Raw genomic sequence first — 17969 nt, 5'->3', positions numbered from 1 at the left:
AGGTTTGTGCTCGTATTGAGTTTGACTTTGTTTGCAAGGCATTTGGATGGAAATTTTTAGTGGACTAGAAGAAGCACAGTTCTGAAGCTCAAAAGTGAGATTTGGGCTGAAGATAGAGGTTTGAAAATCATATTTATATTAGTGTTTATGAAAGTCCGGAAGAAAATCAGGCTGCCCAGGGAGAAATTATAACATAAAAAAGAGAAGAGGGATGGGGATTGGTATGTTGAGAAAAGAAATAGTTAACAGGTTAGCAGAAGAAGAGAAGTCAGCAAAAGAGATGGAAAGTCATTCAAGGCAGGCAGTGAATAAAGAAAGATTAATGTCATGAAATTTAGTAGAGGAACACTCAGCAATGTCACAACATGCATCAGAGACTTAAAGAAAGGGAATATGGAGAAAGACTATTGGACTTGGGAATTAGGAGATTGTGGTGATTTTTTAAGAACAATACCTATTATATGATTGGTACAAACCATACTGCAGTAGGTTGAGTTGTGAATGGGAGGGGAGAAAAATGAGGCAGGGGAGAAATCAGACAATAGCTTAAAGGACATTTAGGGGAGAGGCAGGAAGAAGAAAACTCAGTCTTTTGTAAAAATATGCTGTAGAAATTCTAACTTTTATTCTTAATTCTTTTACTGAAAAAATAAATTGGTGAAATAAGGGTCTACACAGAGATCTATGCAAGCTGGGGCGCCTGGATGCTCAAAAGTCACCCAAAGTAGTTATGAAAATATTTAAGTTATTTTTCAACATCAGAGCTATGTCAAATTGCATATTTATCTGAGATAAACTTACTTAGTAACTAAATGTTAAAAATTATTTTTAAAGTTGAAATTTCAGCGGAGCATTCAAAGTTTTATCTATAGGGAAAATAATTATTATGCATTAAGTGCAGAACATTTGGTAAGCAAAATCTTTAAACTGATTTTTTTTTTCTTCTCCTCCTACATGCTGCTCAACCCCCAATCTACATGGAATGGATTATAGGTTGGATTTTTATAAGTTTGCAGAAAGTCAAAGTAAGAATGTAAGCCACTTGTCTCTAATGAAGAAGGGATTTATTGCTTAAAAAATAGACAAAACATTTTGTACAACAGCAATACTATACCTAACAGGGACTCTGTAAACATACTGTTTTGTTCCGTTTTCTCGTTGTATAATGATGGCTCATTCTCATAGGGCAGTCAACAGAGAAAAATTAGAGGCTGAAGTTCTGCTATTTTGGATTTGACCTAAGAATCTAGAGTACTTTGTTAAAAGTTATCTATTACTCCATAAATGATTAACTATAGTGGCTTAAAATAACAACAAACCTTTATTATGTCACACACTTCTATGGGGCAGGAATTCTAGGGCAGCTTAGCTGGTTGGTTCTGGCTTGGCTTTTTCTCATGAGGTTGCAGTTACATGCCAGCAAGGGCTGTAGTAATCTGAAGACTTGCCTGGGGCTGGAGGCCACTTTTCCAAGATGGTTCATTCACATGGTTGACTAGTGGGAGTGGGAAATCGACAGAAGGCTTCAGTTCCTTACCCTGAGGACCTCTTCATAGAGCTATTTGAGTTTCCCCAGTGCATGGTGACCAGCTCCCCCAGAGTGAGTGATCCAAGAGAAAGAAGGCTTTTGTGACCAGGCCTTAGAAGTCACACTGTGGTTTCTACAATATTCTGTTGATATCACAGTCCAATCCCATCCACTGTGGCAAGGGAATACACAGGAGTATGAATTCCAGGGGTGAGATTCATTGGGGACCACCCTGGAGCCTGGCTCCCACATATTTATCATGGAGATGTTAAACTCTGTTTCTTCCTATGAGTCAGTTTTATAGTTCTAGCACAAAGTCAGGGTTGCTGCTCACAATAGCAACGACTCTTCATTGCACTGGCCTACTCACACATGCAAAATAAATGTCTCTGTAACCTCTAGCAAGTGAAAAGGGTACATGGAATTAGCTATTGTCTGGATTTCAAGCAACAGGAAGAATGGGAATTGTTGCTGTCATTGCAGCAAATCTTATTAACCCTAGAGAGTGAAGGGAGTGGGAAAGAGGTTCATTTTAAGTATCATCCAAATAACAGGAGTGTCTACAGGGGAAAATACATACTGCTCTGCTCTTTTGATGAGATAACTCTCATGGGCTAAAAGTCTGGATTGGTACAAAGGGCAACTTTCCACAGCAAAGGGCAGGGTGAAGGGTGTCATTCTAGGCTTTTAAAATGTGTACAACGTAGACAATTAAGTTCGCAAACTTGTTGCAATGATGTTGCTAACCTTGTTTTGGTATCAGAAGGATTATTCATTATGAATTTGTACCAACTGGACAAACAATTAGTCAAGGTTACTATTTGAAGTGCATGAAAAAATTAATCGACCTGAACTTTTCGCCAACAATTCATGGCTCTTGCATCATGACAATGTACCAGCTCACACGGCACTAACTGTGAGGGAATTTTTAGCCAGTAAACAACTATTGGAACACCCTCCCTACTCACCGAGTTTGGCCCCCAATGACTTCTTTCTTTACCCAAAGATAAAGGAAATATTGAAAGTAAGACATTTTGATGACATTCAGGACATCAAGGGTAATATGATGACAGCTCTGATGGCCATTCCAGAAAAAGAGTTCCAAAATTGCTTTGAACGGTGGACTAGGTGTTGGTGTTGGTGCATGGCTTCCCAAAGGGAGTACTTTGAAGGTGACTGTAGTGATATTCGGCAATGAGGTATTTAGCACTTTTTTCTAGGATGAGTTCGCTGACTTAATTGGCAGACATTGTATGTGTGTTTATACATGTGTTTATTTGAAACATTCCTTTCTGATTATGATAGTGGCAAAACCTAGGAAACAAGTGCTATATAGTGTTCACTCTTCTCTCTTCCTCTCCTAACATACATATGTCATCTGTTTAACATTATTTGGAGATCGTTATCTATACCTGCATTTATATATACATATATGTATCCTCTCTCTACATGCTCTTAAATTCTCACTTGGGAATACCTCTTGGACACTAAAACATTCTAAGAGAGAAATGATGAAACATATTTTTAAAATATTTATTTTTAAGTGTCAAGTAGATCCAATGTTCTAGAGACATCTCTCAATAATTACACATGAAACTAACTGAATGATTGAGATGATCCTGCAATAAAAGTATTAACAGGTTTTTGCCACATTTAAATGTGTGTTGTCCAGATACTTTCAGGCATAACTGTGGTGCTGTTGGGATCTTATTCTCAATTGGCAATGTGCTACAATTAGTTTGTAAGTAAGCGTTTAATTGATTTGAGGATTATTCCTATGTTTAGTATATGGATGAGACTGACAGATACCTCTTGTCCAGAATAATATTTTAATGTAAATTTCATATGACAGAGTGTTCTGTGGCACCAAATGTTGTTCTTCATTATTTTCCGCAAGGGAACATAATTATATTTCTACCAGTAAAATTATTTTACATTTTTCATAAGAGTTTGTTTGCTGTACGTCAGTGAAACTGAAAAGAGACTTTACTGGTATATTGTAAAAATATTTCACCTTTCAGTGTTTCCACAGAGAAATTACCAAATGAAGCAATGTTAATGGAGACTACTTTAGACAATGAAGTTCAAACTATATCTATATACCTTTTTCAACAATCATTAATGTCATTATGATAATCACAATGGTTTATTAAGGATGGATTTTTTTTAAATGATGTTGTGCGAAGAGACTGGATTAAGACAGAAAAACATGGAGTTCGGTGCTAAATTTGTTGTTTATTAGATAAATGTGATCTTCAGTAAGTCACTTAATGTCTTTATTTTCAGTTCCATCATGTGTATCTTGGGGTTAATAAAACACATTTTGTAATCTTGTTGTGAGAATTAAATAAGCTAATGTATGAAATAATTCTAGTATAGACTCTAGAAATATTAGGAATTTAGTAAATATTCATTTTAATTTCTAAACTTTCTCCCAGTTGCGAAGTGTATTAGGTAATGGGTAAATCTAAGAAAATATGTTGCAACAAGAAAAAATTTTTGTGTAATTGTGTGCCGAGATATTTTAGCTGTGCAATTTTGCCAATGCATGTGGTTTGCTTAGGACTAAGGAGTATCTGTACACAAAAGTTTAGTGTGTGTGACTTCTTGACCAATTTTATTGTAAGAATTCCTTATTTTAGGGAAAATCATTATATAAAACATTAGATATAAAGTAGAGGCCAAATGGTGGATAGCATAATAATAATAGTAAAAAAAAAAAATTCTGAATGCCTTTATATAAGACATGAGATTTGTAATTCTCTTTAGCTCCCAACATTCTCTGTTGTCCCAGTGGCCAGCTGCCCTCCCTGACATTACCTGGGTGGTTCCTGTAAATATTTGTCTATTGGTCATGATTTCAAGCATGGAAAAAAGTCTCCATCCTAAGGATGTATTATTAGGCAATACAATTTCCCTTTCCTGAAGTATGAGTGGAATGTGGAAATTGCCTACTAGAGAGTCAGCAACAGTAATACAAACTCAGATACTCGTGTTTATCCACTATTTTAAAAAGCAAAAGAACCAGTAACAGCAGTAAAAATAATACCTAATTATATCAAAACAGAAAAAAACAGAACAAATCAACTTTGACCTAAATAGAAAAAAATGATCTTTCTTTTTTAGCTTCAGTACGGTAGCCTACTTCCTAAAGCTCTTCCATCAGCAGTATTACTTTCACCATGGCCAAGTAACATAACTATACTCTAATAAATCAGGAATATTAAAAAAATCTTAGAAATCAACAGTTTCAACTCCAGTTCTTCTGAAAACTGATAGTTTTCTGTTGAATTCTTACTGTCAGTTTTGGAGATTATACCTTCAGTAGCAGGGCTAGCTATTCTTAAATGTTTTCTTTCCCTTCCATTTGAAAATAATACATGCTCCAAATGCTTTGATTACTTATTGCACTTTCCATTACACATTTAACAAAAAATAATGTTATTATAGTATATACCTACACATGAACTTAAAATTCAGGTTTTGTTTATTTGTTTTGAAAAATTGGCTTATATTACTTATTCTCATCATTTAATTTATAGTTAATATTGACCCAAGGATAAACGTGACATAATTGGAGGATGTCCTGAAAAAATAATGTTAGGCATTATATCTAATCTCCTAGTGCTCCCCAGGATTTGTTTTCAAGCTTATTTTAATGTACTTAATTTTTTTTAAATTTTGCCTTTTTATTTTCTTATGTTTACCTTCAAAAAGGTAAGAAGATGGAGTGTGTATGATAAAGTGAGGGGAATCCAGGTGCTTCAGTAATATAAAGGGCATTAGAGTCCACTAACTTAAAAACAACTTCATAATTTGGGATCAAATAGGATAAAGTTTAAAAGTGCTGACAAGTTATCTAATTATCAGAGTTATGAAACAGCAGGTACCAGAGCAGTTCTAGAGATTCATTTATGTTGACACTTTTAGGACACTGGGGAGAAAGTGTGACTGTCAGTTATTTCATTTTGTTACTTTTGTAAAAGATCTGCTGATTTTATTTTTTGTGCAGCTTCGGAATCATTCCAAGTTTTCCCTGGCTCCAAACATTCCCCTCGCATCATGCAATCACGTCCAACTACACCATTTCCGTTATTTTCTATTTATGTGATTCCCCCCCCCCCCCCACAAGGTATTTCAGGCTTTCTTATCTCATTAATCAGTAAAAACATTCATATACAAACATGAAATAATTTTATTCCTTCATTTACCCAAAACCTGTGTGTTGAACATTCCTCTATTTTCTGAAGCAGGCACTGGGGATGCAAAGTGCAATAAATATGGTCCACAGACAATTAAATGTTCAAGGCGAGAATTTCTGATGATGAGTAAAGTGATAAGGAATTGCAGTAGGAGGCACTCATATCACCTAGGACAGTAGTTCTCAACTTTAGCTGCACATTAGATTCCCCTGGGGAGGTGCTACAAATCCCTATACCCAGGCGGCACCCTAGACCAATTAAGCCAGAATCTTTGGGGGGTGGGGCCCGGGCCTCAGTTTTATTTTTATAGCTTTCCAAGTGATTCTAATGTGTAGCCAAGTTTGAGAACTATAGGTCTGGCTATTTGGAGATGGGGTCGCAGAAGAGTTGAGACTTGAGCTTATTTAGATATATAAAGAAATGTGGGTTGTCACAATAGGAAGAAAGGACATCTTTTGAAGAGGCAAAGGAATATGAAATAACATGACAGATTTGCAAAACTCACAAGCTGTTCAGTATGGCAGAAGGGAAGATGGTGAATGGACTGTTCTAAGGTTTCAGGGAGAGGCAGATAGAGAACTAATCACAAAGGACCTTGACCTAAAGGATAAGGACTTTGACATTATCGTTTCCAATAAAAATGTTTGTCATAGTCAATGACAAACTGGGCATAGGAAAGGGAGAGTGAATTTAGAATGGAGTAGAAGAACAAAGACAGAAGACTAGAAGTGGATGTGATGAGGAAGAAAATAATAAACCAGGATGGGTAGTCTAGCACCCTCTGGAAGGAGCCAGTAGTTCAAATGATCAAACGCAGAGGGGTTTGTTAAGGCAAAGGGGAAGAAAAAGTTTTGATTAATGTAGTTCAGCTTTGATATTTAGTGTTGAAACCAGACTTAGAATTAATGTTTCGAGGCAATTATTACCTCTTGTGGACTTTCATGGTATGGATCAGGGGAATAATGCTTAGGAAAGGGGGTGGAAGGAATCAGGTAAGGTGGTCTGTGTACTCTGTCTGTTGGTTCGAAGAATCAGAACTAAGCTACTTCAGAAAAGGAGAATCAGAGACCTGGGCTGAGCAGCAGGTAGTAGTTTGGTTGCTGCTTAATGCTTACTTCAATACCCAAGGATTGAAATCCCCACTTTCCACACTTCTCTGCTCCTCCTTATCTTGCCTTCTCCTCTTATTTCTTGCACCTAAGTCTGAGTTTGGGGAGGGACCATTCACCTATTTCTAAACCTAACATTATTGCGGAATAAACTCCTAACACAGTGTTGGTTAAACAAGACTTTCTCTGATTCAGGAAGTGGATGTGGCTGAGCCTGTAAGAAACAGGCGAGTGTTACCTAAAGATGGAGGTATATACAGAGATTGATAGTGATAGATTCTCACTAACCCACTTATATTAGGGGATTTCATAAAGAGACCTCTGGCTTGCATTTTCACAAGGGCATCTCTTTTATATGGGATATAGTTTTTAGCTACAATGCAGAGATAATCAATGAGCCATAGAGGATTGTATACAGACCATACCCTCAGGTTGATTTGCATGGAACTAAATGGGGAGAGTTAGTTGATTAGACACAGACAGGTTTTAGTAAATACACTAGCACTCAGAACATTACTTTATTTTTCGGTTTTACCAGCTAGTGTAGGGCCTTCTTGTATCTATAACCATGTACCCTGTTATACCACTTGTTACAATGGGCCCACTCTCAGCTCTTATTTGAAACAACACTTCTACCTGTATACTGGTTTCTACCCTGTTAAAAGACTTTGGTTCTACAATTATCCCCTTCTCTTCTTTATTAAAAATTTACTTTTCCCTGCTGGGCCATTGCCAACAACATGTCTGCCATCTTTAAAATAACCCTCCATGACCTCACATTCCCCTCCAGGTACCACTCTTATTTTTCTTATCCTTGTTATCTTAACCCATTTATTATCTCAATTTTTCTTAGCCCTTTCAAGAGGTGTTACCTATTCACTCTTTCTACTTTTTTACCTCAACTTTCTCCTGAACACACTCCAACAAGATTTTCATTTTCTCCATTCCCATGAATGGTTAAGGTCATTAATGGCTTTCAAACTGTCAAAATCAATGGCCAAATCTCATTTCTTACCTTACCTGACTTTATCAGCATCATTTGGCAACAATTAGTCCTCATATCTTGAATACTCTCTTTCTTTGACTTAGGGTACTATTTCCTTTTGGTTTTACCCACACCTCACTGGTCACACCTTCTCAATCTCCCTTGTTTTTATTTCCTCTTCTTGACTTCTCTATTGTCCCTCATTCTTTCTCTAGTTAGGACCATTCCCCAGGTCGTCTCATCCAGTCCCATGACTTTGATTTCCATCAATGCACTGACTCATATTTATATTTCTATGCATTCTTATGAGTTCTAGACTCATTTAGCAAACTGTCTTTTTCAAATTCTCCACTTGGAATTGAAATAGATATCTTATGCCTCAAACAGAAGTTCTACATCCAAACCTATTTCTTCTTTCCCTCAACTCAATAGTTGAATTAGAATTCTTGCAATTGACAGGACTTAAGTGATTTTTCTCTTGACTACTTATCCCCTTCTCTTATTAGTAACAACACTTCTATCTGTATACTGGTTTCTACCCTGTTAAAAGATTTTGGTTCTAAAACCTACCCGGTTAAAAGATAGGTCTAAGTCTTTAACCTATACTTTTGCTACTCTTTATCTTTATTCACTATATTAACCATATAGATCTCCTTGCTGTTTCTGAACATGCCAGGCATATGCCCACCTCAGTCAGGGCTTTTGCACTTGCTGCTCCCACTCCCTGGAATGTGTTTACCCCAGATATTTGTGAGACTCACTCCCTTCATTCAGATGTCTGCTCCAATGTCACCTCTTCAGAAAAGCTTTTCTCTTCATCCTAAAAGTAAAAGCTTTCATACATAATTCTGTATTCCATTCCTGTTTTTAATTTGAAGAACGTATCACTGCCTGACACTGTATTATTTGTCTATTTACTCTTCGCCTGTCTTACTGACCAGAAGAAAAGCTCAAATTGGGCAGGGATTTTTGTCTGAATTGTTTCTGGCTTTATCATCAGCATCTAGAATAGTGTCTACTACATAGAAAGTAGCTTAGTAAATATTTGTTAACTGACTGATCAAATCAATGAACCAGCTGTTAATGAAATTAGATTCTCCTGAGGTAAAAATGATCATTTTGTCAGAATGATCTGATATAGTTTCTTGATTATTAGAAAACTTTTAAACTATGATATGAGAAAGTCATTATTTTTAGACTTGCACCTAGAATTGTATTTGATGTGCCCTCTTAAGTAAATTTCTAAGCAATGTGGAAAATTGTTCTTTATCTTGTTCTAATAATTAATCTGGTGATTAAAATCAAATCGGAAACATGAATTTCCTTTTGTTTTCTCAGAGTTTGACTTCGTAATAGACCCAATGGTTTTTCTCCTCCTCCTTCCTTTTTCATCATCATAATGATACATAAAATACAAAGCAGAGGATAGGAGCAATTTGTTAGACTCTAATGACGCAGTCTGTGTTCTACATCAATCGATAGGTTTTAAATGGAACACAAGATGAGCTGTATTCCTCCAAAACTGACTAATACATTGAGCTAATCTGAGAAAAATGATTTGGCACACACTGTAAAGGTTAGCTGACAAAGCAGATGGTGGAAACCTTTTTTTCATATTAAGATGTCACTTTTAAAATTAATGCTATACATAATAAAATTCTGAGTTTGGGGGCTTATCTTTTTCATGAAAATCTGTAACCTGAGCCATTTATTTCTACAACTGTAAACATAAATGGCGTGGCACATAATATGTTAATAATCAGTAATGGCCTTTTGAGCAAATGCTCATGCATCAATAGCCTTTGAGAAATGTGTTAATTCTGTGTGTTCCCTGAAAAGTAGAAAGGTGAGAAGGAGAACTAAAAGCATGAAAGTAAGCAAAAGTTAGAAAGTAATAAATATATTTACAATAGGAAAACAATGACTTGTTATGTTGTATTTACATTTCTATAGTTTGTATTTTCAGATTTATAAGGGTAAAATTTAATTTCCAAATTAAAAAGCAGACACTGAGTAATGTAATATAAAATTGATTTCATTCATCAGCTTAACTGGGAAGCATTAGAGCTGCCACATTGATGTATAGCATCTAATCAAAAGAAAAGCACCCGATTGCTGGTTTCAATGGCTCATATGATAATAAATCCTCCATCCATGCTAGAATTCTTTGATGTTCCTAAGCAACAGTAGGACTCCAGTGACTTCATTACGACCATGTTAATGTGTTTTCTTTTTTTTATTTTTTCTCAAGGGTAGTTTGAGAAGCAAACTATAACTATTACGAATACTGGAATTACAGGAAAAAAATCCCAAGTATCATATTATTTTGATATTATAAATAGTTCTATGTATAACAACAAAGTAGATGAGGTTTACAATAATATCTGGGGCTTAGGGGCTCTTTTGGTAAAGTAATTCATGAGCTTTCTAAACTCAGGCTGGGGACATATTTGTAATTTACTTCACTTCTTGTAATTCATTTCAGGCTGGAAAGACTCTCAGGTTACACTTGCAAGTAATAACTTGTGATATGTTTGTGATGATGGTGATGACTCTATATATTAAAATTGCAACTCTCATGATATTTACACTGGATCTGGCACTGATAACTACCTAGGGAATGGTTACTGCCTGCTTATAAAAACAATTCCTATGATTTAACAGTTGATATCCATTTCAAAAATCCAATCTTAAAACATCAATACCTGTGCAAAGCTCCTTATTTTCTAGTGATAAAACCCACAAATAGTAAAATATAATTTAGTTTAAATACCAACCAAGTAACGAGAGAATTTAGAAACATCAGAACTCCTACATTCATGTGAGCATTATCATCTTCAACGGTGTTGTATTAGTAGTTTGGATACTTATTTGAACAGTGTATTAGGATTCTCCAGAGTAAAAGAACCAATAGGATATATATATATTTATTAATTATATATGTATATACATGTATGATTTATTATAAAGAATTGGCTCAGGCGCCTGTGAAGGCTGAGAAGTCTCAAGATTTGCAGTTGGCAAGCTGGACACCAGGAAAGCTGATGTGTAGTTCCAGTCTGAGTCTGAAGGCTTGAAAACCCAAATTATTAATATTTTCTTGTTATGGTTTTAGGTAACCACAGAGGCAAGAAGTGACTGATTATACAATGATTAAATAATATTTGTCAACAATTTTTGTATAATTATTTTCAGTGTGTATATTTCCAGTTATTGATATTTAAAATGAGCATACAATAACAGTTATGCATTTGTTTCTAGATAAAATGGCCAATTTCTAGACTGTAATAATGAAAAGTTATTTAAGAAAAATTTAATAATAGATAGCTAGGAAAATTGTGGAATCAAGTTTAAGTTAGAATGCATTTCTCTAATCTTCCAATTCTATTTCTTTCTTTTCTCCCTTACCCACTATAAATGATAGTTTTTAATAAATAAATATTTTAGTGATATTTGCTAACCCTTGGTAGCTTTAGTTTATATGACCCTGAGCTTGCTCATGGGAGAAGTATTATATCTTACAGTGCCTGTCTGGAAGGGGCCAGAGTTCTCTACTGTACATCAGACTTGTTCTGTGAGCTGTTCTAGAGCTTCGAGCCCTTGAAGAATCTATGTCTTTTCCTTGAACATATTAACCAGCATGGCTATTCGCTAAACAGCAGGAGAAGCATTCTACTTTTTAAATGTAAAATGTCAAAAGAAATTAAGAGACATAAGAGGGAAAAAATGACAAAGGTACCTAGAATTAGTTAGTAGTACCAGTAGTTTTCTTCATGACCCTGGAGGTCTTAATATGTAGTATGGCAATACTATATATGTCAATACATCTATATTTGTTAATTGGTTGAAAATAATTTTATAGTTCAAATTGAAGGAAAATAAGGACAGAACTTAGAGATATAAATGAAATCTGAAAAAAAGGGTAGAGTGAAAGTTCTAGAGAATGATTACTAATTAAAATACTTAAGGAACTCTACACTACTAATTTGCGTATATGCATATATATGTGTGTATATGTTTGGGGGTGTATAACTTTATACACTTGTATGAAAGTGCTTTTACTCTTCTCTGCTTAATTTTAAAATGTTATTATGTTCACACAAAGGTGATAAATAATAAAAGCACATTTTTATTTTAATGATTAATCAATTTTTTGTTACTACAGTAACAGTTAGGACCTGATCCTCTAAGTATGGTTTGTGGCTCAGCCCCATGACCATCACCTGGGAACTTGAAAACAATGTAAAATCTCAAGCTTCACCCAAGACCTACCGAATTCGAGCCTTTCTCTTAAGATCTCCTTAACAAGACCCTCATATGGGCTATATGTATGTTCAAGTTTGACAAGTGCTCTTTAGGACATTTAACCTGGCAATGCTGAGGAGGATGGTGAGGAGACACATTGGGGAGCGTTAGCAACAGTCCAGGGGAGTGATACTGGAGGCCTGAATAGCATAGTGACAGTGTGAAAAAGGACTGGTGAGAGTTACAAGTTTCTGGGGAGATGCAAAAAATAATTCTCATGTCTAGGGGCTACTTTCAAATATGCTTTTACAGTAGATCTGAGGTGAAGCCTAGGTATGAGCATTTTTTAAAAGCTCCCCTGATGATTCTAAAGTGCAGCCAAGGTTGAGAACCACTATTCTATAAATTGCAAGCTTTAAAATAAGCTATATGAGGCCTGACAACTAAGTTTGCAAACTTATTTCAACGATGTTGCTAACCTTTTTTGATATCAGAGGGATTATTTATTATGAATTTGTACCAACTGGACAAACAGTTAACCAAGTTTACTATTTGGAAGTGCTGAAAAGGCTGCGTGAAAAAGTTACACGACCTGAACTTTTCACCAACAATTCATGGCTCTCGCATCACGACAACGCACCAGCTCACATGGCACTGTCTGTGAGGGAGTTTTTAGCCAGTAAACAAGTAACTGTATTGGAACACCCTCCCTACTCACTTGATCTGGCCTCCAATGACTTCTTTCTTTGCCTGAAGATAAAGAAAATATTGAAAGGAAGACATTTTGATGACATTCAGGACAATAAGGTTAATAAGATGACAGCTCTAATAGCCATTCCAGAAAGAGTTCCAAAATTACTTTGAAGGGTGGACTAGGCACTGATGTCAGAGCATAGCTTCCCAAGGGGAGTACTTCAAAGGTGACCATGGTGATATTTAACAATAAGGTATCTAGCACTTTTTCTAGATGAGTTCACAAACTTAATTATCAGACCTCGTGTATCTAATATTTGTAAAGCAGAGTAAAAGTAAGGATGTGACATAGTAGTAACACAAAAGTGAATTAGCTTCTTACTTATATAAAACCCACTATTTATTTACAAACTTTGACTTAGATTTTATTATTTTAAAACAATTTGTTTTTACTCACTTAGATCTTAAAATATCAAATACAGTTTGTCTTTAGATTTTCATTGTATGGAATTTTTGTTCATGCTTTCAACCTGTCATGCCTGAAATCAACGTTCTTAAATATATTGCCTGATTAAAAAAAATCTAATCACAGATAATAAATTGTTGCCTTTTGGGAATCATAAGGCACGAATATTATGTATCTAATTTTGCAATTCAAACTTCTTGTTAAGAGACAAACATTTCATTAAAAAGTGAATAGAATGTAAGAAATATACTCAGGCAACTGATTAATGTAGTGTCAAATAATTTCAATACAAAAGTATTTTCTTGCTCTTTTTGTCATAAATTTATTATGAATTATCAATGTTTCTCGATATTAATATTGGGGCTTAGTATTATTATCTTCTTTAAATATTCTGCTGCACATTTCTCAAACCCAATTAGTGTATACCAGCAAGCATTTTGGCTGGCATTACTCGGGATTTGTTTGTTGGCTACACATTCAGAATTTGTTGGCTATTATTTTCACAGGGCATAATTGTTCACAAAGGATATTAACGATATCAAGTAGTTTTCAAGCTCCAGAGCTTCAACCAATTCATTTCATTTTTCTGTTCTCTTGTTCTCAAACTCATGCTTCTTATTTATTTTGTTGTTCACAGAATAAAAAAGAGCCATTTTTTTTCCTTTGAGCACATACCATTTGTAATACACAGTGCCAGAAGCTTTACGTACAAACTATTTCTTATAATAAATTTACCAGGTTGCATTAAACTCAGGTCTGTCTGATTTCAAGCCCATGCATTTTTGACTAAATGTGTTATCTTTCCTTGTTAAATGTCACAGAGCTCAAGACAGTTGATATTTAACAATATTTAGCAGAAAAATCCCTTTGCTCTTACAAAGCATCTTTTTTGCAGTTGCCAAAGTAGTAGTATTGTAAAATCCCTTGTATTACTTTATACTTTGGGTTAAAATCCTCTAGTCTCTCATTTCCTTCTTGGTGTAAAGTCAGGAGCCTTACTGTCAGATTCCTGCCCACATTTGCACATTCTTCTTCTGTACACCCACACCTACTTTGGGCCCTGTCAAACAAATCTACTTTAGTTCTCTGAATCTGCCTGACTTCTCTTGTTCCCCTGTACATGTTGCACCATACTGTAACAGATGTTCTTAATGTCCCTTCCCATATTGCTACATGTCCAGCTTTGAGCTACTTGCACCTGAGGTAGGGAGTTTCTGGAACACTGACTACTCTGCATCGTAAGCATCTGCATCTCTCTGTTCACTGTCTGAGGGATTTCTCTGGCACCACCGAAGTTTGCCATGCACAGTGGCAACCCGGATGGGTGGGGAGAGAGCTTTGGCCAATAAGGGACAGAAATTAGTGGACAAAATGCTTCTGCTTTTCCATCTTCTACTGGGATGATTGTGAAGCATGTTTCACATGGTTCTCAGAGCGCCCACAGGGGGTTTCAGCCTCAGTGCCCATAGTGGTAACCTGTTCTTTAACACATCTATTATATTGGCCTTTCTCCTTTCTCTGTCTTACATATGCTTCCTGGAATCACCTTGAAATAAACAGCACCCAAGGTCTTGTGTCTGGGTCACCTGTTGTGGAAACCCAAACAAAGACACACTTCTAATATAGCTCATTTCATATTGCTTTAAATCTTTGTCCTTGTCTATGTCTTATACCCGATAATAAGAACCTGAGACAGTACTGGTAGGCAGAATTCTAAGATGGCTCCCAAGATTCCTGCCTCCTGGTGTACATGCTTTGAATAATCCCCCTCATCCTGAGTGTGGGCAGGACCTATGAATACAAGGAGATAGTCACTCCTTTAATTATGTTATATTATATGGCAAGATGATGATTATGTTACATTGTACACAACTCTTCCTTAGTGGACTGAAGTCAGAGATACCCCTGCTGCATCTTGAAGAAGCAAGCCACCATGAATTCTACAGATACAAGGAAATGCATTTTGCCAACAGTCAAGTGACTTTGGAAGGGGACCCTGAACCTCAGATGAGACTCCATACATGGCTATCACCTTGATTGCAACCTTGTGAGATCTGATTTCCCAGTTAAGCCATACCTTGACTCCTGACTCATGGAAATCGTGAGATAATAAATGTATGTTGTTTTAAGCCATCAAGTTTGTGATAACTTGTTGCATAGCGTAGAAAACCATTATAGACATGTATATATTCTTTTTAAATTATTATGAAATATTTCATCGTACAAAAAATATTGGAGACTAATGTAACTAGTATCCTACGTGCAGTATAAAGCTTGAACAAATATCAACATTTCCCAATATTTCAAGTATTTTTTTCCAAGAGTAAAATACTACAAATAATGTTGAAGTCTCCTTTGTAGACTTTCCTAATTCTGATTCTATCGCTTTCTCCTGAGAAGCAACACAGTATTCTGAAAATAATGTTCAGCATTCCCGTGCTTTTTTAAAACTTTATTTCACTACCTGTAAAAATAACATGTACTTTGTTTGATCTCTCCTTCTCTAAAAGAAGTGAATTAAAACTCATTAGATTTTTACTGTTGGTTTTCCTTTGTAATATTGTCTAATTTTACTTCATGGATAAGCTAACAAATATTTCGTTCGTTGCTATGAGAGAAATATTTGAACAAGGATGTGCTCCATCACACTTTGTAGTTGGGTTATGCCGTGTGGCAAATACTGCCAACTGCCTGTTAGTGGAAGTCAAGTGTGTTAATACTGTGCTGAAGTACTGAAGAAACCCTGCAGAACACTAAGCTCATCTGTTTCTTGCCTTGGCAACCAAGGGAGCTGCTTGTCATGATGATTGAGGCACAGGATGGAAACAGCCTAGATTTCTGAGTCACCACATGGATAACTGCTGATCTGCAGTCTTACGAAATTTGCATAGGACTTTGTGTGAGTGAGAAATAAGCCTTTACAGTATAAAACCAGTAGAAGTTATTATTGTAGTATAGCCTAAACTACTCTGCCTGATACAGAAGCATACGAGTTCCCATTGTTTTATACTCATGTTATTGTGTTCCTTTTGTAATGTAACCTTATTAAACCCTTTGTTTTATATTCTACTTTACATGATATTGATATTGCTATACCAGTTTACTTTTAATTAGTATGTTCCTCTGTACTTTTGATCATCCCACTATCTTCAAACCTTTGTTTTATTTAAGGCATATCTCTGGTAAGTAGGCAATAGCTGGGCATATTTTAAAAATCAGATCTAATAGTTCTCTTTTTTTAGGTGATTTAATTCATTTACATTACTGGGATTACAAATAGGTTTAGACTTATTTCTATGATTTTATTTTGTGAAATCTTTTAGTTTCAATTTTTTAAAAAAGAACTACAATTAGTTATTTGATATTGTAATCAGTAGCTCATACAATTAGTTAGCCTATTTTTTTTAAATCGTTTTCTGTATTCAGTGCTGTTTTTATTCAAGACCCTTATTCAAGAAGCTTTTCCCTCTGGGTTCACCATTCATCTTTAGGATATATATATCCTAAACTATATATATATATATATATATATATATATATATATATATATATGTATGAAACATATATATATGTTACATATATATATGTTACATATATATGTAACATATATATATGTAACATATATATGTAACATATATACATGTAGCACATATATATATGTAACTCATAAAGATGAATGGTGAACCCAGAGGGAAAAGCTCCTTGAATGTGTGTATATATATCTATATGCACATTACATATATATATATATATATATATATATATATACACACACACACACACACATATATATATATATAATTTGGTCTGTAGATAGTAAGCTCCATTAGACCCTTTTATGTCTGAAAATTTCTTTATTTTGTTTTACCTTTGAATGATAACTAGCTAGGTATAGATTCAGTTATTTTTACTCAGCAGTTTGCTGATATTATATCACTAATTTCTGATGTCTATTATTGCTGATGACAAGTTTGCTTTTAGTTGAATAGCCATTCTTTTATAGATAATTTGTCTTTTCTTTATGGCTTCTTCCAAGAGTTTTCTTTATCAAACGTTCCAAAATTATGCTGCAATATGTCTAGGAATTTTTTTTAAACTAATGTTTGAATTTAGCTTTTGGTCTGGTTTTTAATTCTTGAAAATTCTTTTCTCCCCTCAGCTTTATTGTGGAATAATTGACAAATAAAATTATAAGATATTTAAAGTGTACATTGTGATGATTTGTTATATGTATATCTTGTGAAAGGATTTCCCCTAGAGTTAAGTAACACATTCATCACCTCCTGTATTTACTGTTTTGTGTTGTTGTTTTTTTTGTGAGAACATTTAAGTTCTACTCTTAGGAAACTTCAATTACACAACACAGTGTTATCAACTATAGTTACCATGTTATACATTAGATCCTCAGAACTTATTCAAGTTGTAACTGAAAGTCCGTACCCTTCTACCAACCTCTCCTTATTTCCTCTACCCATCCCTGGAATCACTTTTCTATTCTCTGTTTCTGTGAGTTCAAAAAATACCTAACACTTGAAAATAAACAATCCACACAATCCACTACATTTAGTACATTCACAACAGTGTGTGATCACTACTTCTATCTAGTTACAAAATTCCAAAATAGAATCCTGTACCCATTAACCATTTTCTCCTCTTTCACTTCTCCCTTCAATCCCTGGCAATCATTGGTCTGTCTCTGTGGATTTAGCTATTCTGGAGATTTCATATAAATGGAATCACA

The 17969-nt window shown here is 35.0% G+C and overlaps 1 long non-coding RNA gene across 1 annotated transcript in view; it reads left to right on the top strand.

Moving 5' to 3' along the window:
• LOC141572891 (uncharacterized) overlaps positions 1–15250 on the top strand; it is a 52949-nt gene extending 37699 nt beyond the window's left edge. Inside the window, exon 3 of the long non-coding RNA XR_012498415.2 lies at positions 15112–15250. This is a non-coding gene — a long non-coding RNA (uncharacterized LOC141572891). The remainder of the gene's footprint in view (positions 1–15111) is intronic.
• The last annotated feature ends 2719 nt before the right edge of the window (positions 15251–17969 follow it).

The sequence above is a fragment of the Rhinolophus sinicus genome, chromosome 17 (genome assembly GCF_057876585.1).
Source record: "Rhinolophus sinicus isolate RSI-liver-muscle chromosome 17, RSI-T2T, whole genome shotgun sequence".
Taxonomy (NCBI): Eukaryota; Metazoa; Chordata; class Mammalia; order Chiroptera; family Rhinolophidae; genus Rhinolophus; species Rhinolophus sinicus.
Note: the sequence above shows the minus strand (reverse complement) of the source record. Positions and strands in the feature narration are given on the sequence as shown.